The sequence below is a fragment of the Cricetulus griseus genome, chromosome 2 (genome assembly GCF_003668045.3).
Source record: "Cricetulus griseus strain 17A/GY chromosome 2, alternate assembly CriGri-PICRH-1.0, whole genome shotgun sequence".
NCBI classification, from domain to species: Eukaryota; Metazoa; Chordata; class Mammalia; order Rodentia; family Cricetidae; genus Cricetulus; species Cricetulus griseus.
In genome coordinates, this window is record NC_048595.1 from 233,919,898 (window position 1) to 233,924,980 (window position 5,083).

Below are 5,083 nucleotides of genomic sequence, written 5' to 3' on the forward strand. Positions count from 1 at the left end.
AAATATGTGAGCCTAACTAAAAGTACAAACACCCCTGTGGAAGAAGTCATGCCAATCCCTGCTCCAATGCAGATCATGAACAATGTTTTTGCCTTCTTTTTCCAAAACATTTTTTTTTACAAAAACTACAAGTTTACTAACATAATATATTCTAAAGATCAGAAAAGTTTCAAACAAGTGATTTTGGGTCTCAAATGAGAAATATTCAGTATTAAAAAGAAACAAGGTTAACCAGGACCATGTATGGATGTATTCAGAATGAAATTCCCCAGCTCATTTTGGGGGATCTGTATTGATGCCATACTTTTCCTTGAGAAGCTTCAGCTGCTCCTCCTTCTTCTTGGTGTCCATCTTCTGGAATGCCTGGCTAGCATTATAATACAAAACCACCAGGTGTCGGTTACACACATTGAATCCTGATAGATGGTCACATGCATTCTTAGCATCAAAGATGTCTTCATAGACCACATAGACTGTTCCTCTGGTCTCAGGTGTATTTCCTACTCTGATTTGACGAATAGGTCCCTATTTCCCAAAACTATCATACATTTCTTCTGCTGTGATTTTGTGTGCAAATTCCTTATATACAAAGTCTGATTTACTTCAGGTGGGAGGCGAATCTAAGCTGAGGAATATGTGTCATTGTGCTGTAGGAGAGCAGTCTGCCACTGAAAAGAACTCAATGGCAAAACAGTTTTAAAATGCAAAATTACTTACTTTTCTGAGTCTCTTGGTAAAGCTAATGAAATCAGTTCACAGTGGTCCATGGTAAAATCCTCAAGCAATGTGTACACGGGTAACTGGCAAGTATCTGGCAGACCAGATACTTGAAAGCTCTTCCTGGTATACCAGGTGAAGAGTTACGAGTTCAGTGGGGCTATTTCTTGGTGACTGGGGATGATGCCATGCATCTGCCCTGCTGGTGCTGTTTGCCTTAAATGTCCTTGTTCCAACCTCACACACAGAAAACCAGAGCTGACTGTTTGTTTGTTTGGTTGGTTTTGGTTTTGGGTTTTTTTTTTTTTTTTTTTGGTGGAGGGGTAGAAAACAGCATTGTAACAATGCTTAATTTGAGAAAAATTGCATTTGGAACCAAGCATTCAGCAGTACGTGGGCCATTTGATTTTGAGCTTTGAGTTTTCCTTCACAATTCAGAGTAATGCTCAGATATTATCAAGGACTTAGCAATTGATAACACTGAAATTTTGTTGGGTCAGGGAATACTATTATTTATGCAGCTCTATTAGACGCTCTGTGATTGACTAGCAGTATTGTGGCCATCTTATTTTCTCAATGTCTTAAATCAGTGCTGTGATGGGTTAGCTTTGCTCGGAGGAAAAAGCAGGAAGTATACATGATAGCTTGTGGTAGGACAGGAGGTTCCATACAGGAGAAGCTGCATGTCTGGCTAAATGCAACGCCGTGAAGGTATTAATGTAGCCAGCTCTGGAATTCAGTCTATCTTGTCTGAAAGCATTCACATAACTAAGAAAACAGTGATTGAGACGAGAGGCAGCTCCTACATTTTGGAACAATCCTTTAAAGCTTTTGTTTCTCCTTTGTCTGGCACTGACCCAACCTGTATTTCTGAGTCTGGTACTCCTTCCAAGCAGTGGACTTTCAGGCTGAACCCCAGACCCACAGAGATACAGGGATGCCCCCAAACCAGTCCCCATGCCCAAGACAGTCAGAGAATCCCTGTACTAAGTCACTTCAAAATCTGAGTTATTTGTCTAGCAAGTTGATAATGTCTACTGTTTCCTCTATGGAATCAAAAGCTTGGGCATCTGCTTCCTCTGCTCGTTCAGAAATACCATCAGCCTTGTGTGGCAGCAAGAGCTGGGGTGGGGTGAAGGGGCATACAGTGGGAACAGAATGCAGGGCACTTGACCTTACTTTCAGTTTTAGAATCCTGGCAGGCGGGCAGGATGCTTCTTGCTGTCCACATCAGGCTTGTAACTGTAGACGCGGGGCGCAAAACACCAACCTTTGGATGGCTCTGCCACTTTGCTGCTGGGGCTTGCTTGGAGTGGTTTGTTGTCTGCAACTTCCCTGATTAGCATGCATTAGACAAGTTAAGGGACCTGCAAGGAACCTGGCTCTCCACTGCTGCTGTCAACTTCCTGGCCTTCGATAAATGATCCGGAGCTACTGCTGCTGCTCGGCGTGGGGATGGAAATGTGTTTCGGCACTAAAACCACTGTTTGCATGACATCATTCCATATCAGATTACACTGTAGTGTCAGGAATGTAATCATTAGCATTTAAACATGCATAAAATTTAATTAACCTACTTACCAGTTTGCTTAGAACTTTTGAAGGGCTACCTAGAGTCCTCTCTAAGCGTTTTATTACAGAGTTTTGGAAAGCTCACAAAAGAGAGAAGTTCGCTGGGATTTTTCTCCCTAAAGCTGATGGGCCGTGACGGATGAGCAGATGACCCGAGTTAATTATTATTGAATTCGTTATTACTGCTTTGTTGTCACCCGGCTCAGCCAGGGTAAAATGATGACAGTAGGTATCTCATTAAAACAGCTGTTTCAATTATGTAGCGGCAAATATTTAAAAAGCGAGCCTTCCAAGTTTAAAGCTGTTAACAAAGTTTGTTTGTGCTTCTTGTGCCAAGATGATCTGGCCGGAAACAGAGGGTGGGGGTGGGAGATGCAAACCTGATGACTTCCCTTCCCAAGGAGGCACAGATGCCAAGGGAAATCTTCATGGTCAGGATTCAGGAGGGTGAAGAAGGTAAATGACCAAGAGACTGGGGCAAAAAAAAATATGGAGCACGACTGTCTACCACTATAACATCCCACCAGTTCTTATATAACCTTGTCTCCTCTGCATTGTACCTGAGGAGTTCTTGATAGATTCCCTGCTAGAGTTGCACAGGGTCTCATGCAGGGTGTGGTCCATGACTCAGATTGTACCTAGCTGAGACCCTTAGCTTGGGATCCATGGAAATTAGAGAACGCTTCCCCAGTATCCTCTCCATTCTAGGGTGACTTTGAGTAGATGTTAGCTTCCTTTTTAACACATGGACACTGGAACATCCCTTTGTCCATGAAGCCCTGATCCATCCATTCATCAACGCACCTAATCCTTCTCTGTTGTCAGTGTGTTTCTGCCCTGGAACTAATGAAATTTAACAAAATAGTCAAAAGTTGAAGTTTTCTGTTCTCTGTTGGAACTGCCTCTGAGGTTTACCATCAATCTCATGTCCTTTCAATGCTCTTTGGTGCAGAGGAACAGCCTGAATGTTTCTCCACACTCACTTGGCCACAGAGAACCCTCTATGATGTACAACTATGCTCCTCGATGCTAACACTGTTCAGAGGCTGCTCCTGCTAAATGACATCTAATACCTCAACAGAATGAGTTCTTGAGTCACAGAACCCTGCACTGGCTGGTTGGGTTTTGCGATTCAGACCTTCAGGTTCACAAATCATTAAGAAGCATCTCTTCACCACACACAAGTCCTTCAGGAGAGGAATGTTGTGCTCATGAGAGACTGTGCACATGTGTGGGTGACTTGGCCTCAACTCTTGCTTTCCCTGTGACACTCCAAGGGCCACAGAGTATTACACAGTCCCTCCCACTTCCCTTAACCGGGCAGATAACGCTTCACATAGATCAGGGATCTGGGTCAGTGACACTGACAGGATAAATGGAGTACCATTAAAGAAAAATAACATTCAGGGTTATTACAATGTTGTTTATGTTTGAAGTTCGAAAGTAAACTCTCCAGGTGACAACCAACCAGGAGGACTAGATACACCCTTTCCCACAGATTTCTTCCCTGACTGCCCCTGTCCCTGCCACCAACTCATCAGCTTTCCCTTCATTTTCAAGAACACTGCCTACTACATGATATTATTGGCAGATGAAAAAATAGATTAATATATTGGATAACACCTCAGTCAATCAACATGATCAATTTAAAACTAAAATCTGAGACCCTCCTGAAAAATGACTCTTCTGGGGTAGCAGAACCTTCATTTTGTGTTCACCCAAAAAGGAAATTCTTGTTGTTTGATCCTCAAATTAAAAGGGAGAAAATTTTACTTGTGTAGTTCCTAAAATTAAAATTCCAACAGTGAACATTCAATTAGAGAGGACACACTGAAATTTACAGCTGTGTTGGCATCATGTTGTGGCAACGCAAAGTTCATGGCGATGCTGGAAATGTTTTAAAGGAAAGAGGTTTCACCCTCTTTGTCACAGTGGTTGCAGAGTTCTTCACATCTTATTTGGTATGTGGGAACATCTTTATGGAGAGAGAAGAGAGCTACAGAAACCTGTGAAAGGTATGGTGAACTATACCAGTGTGAGTACATTGCATCAAACGACCATACCCATTAATGTAAGGATTAGCTGAGCCTGTGTAGTAACAACATATTGATCAACTGTACCCATGTGGTAATAATCAACTATAGGCGTGTAACACACCCCAGTGATCAACTCTACCCATGTAAATAACCTGTAGTGATTAGCTACATCCATGTAATTAATTATACTGCAGCAGTTAACATACAGAAATAGAAGAGCAGTTTGCTGAAATGGCATCATTTGTGACCTTCATATCCACAAACTCCCAGGAGAACCATGGTGGACATGGAGTTTTGCTGGGTTCTGCCACCTCTGCCAGCAGTTCACATCCTCTGCAGACTCAGGGGCATGTGTTATTGTGTTCACAGTGTGGAAACAGGGACATTCCAGACTGCCTCTTTGGGAAACCTAAGTGTCTGAATCTGATTTAGGATGAATCATATTCCTCTAACATTTTCAGTCTAAGAATAAAATGCAGACAGGAGAAAGCTGCAAGGTTTTCAGCAAGATTGATATGTTATAAAGAGTGTTAGAAACTTAGATACATAGGACAGAATCTCTAAAACTACCCAACTTTTTAAGCATTGGCTCCTTAGACTGCTAGTTTCAGAAACAGCAGAGATCTGGGATTCCTGTATTATCTCCTGTTGCAGTTCACCTTGCAATACTCCAAAGAGTCAATTTCAGTCATTATCATCTGCTGGACACTTGTCATATGTCTTGTTTATCCTCAACTTACACAATGGCTTCTCGAAAG

At 42.2% G+C, this 5,083-nt stretch overlaps 1 pseudogene; it reads right to left on the reverse strand.

Annotated features, from left to right (window-relative positions):
- Window positions 1-251: 251 nt before the first annotated feature.
- Window positions 252-4,169, reverse strand: LOC100765717 (annotated as a pseudogene).
- Window positions 4,170-5,083: the final 914 nt, after the last annotated feature.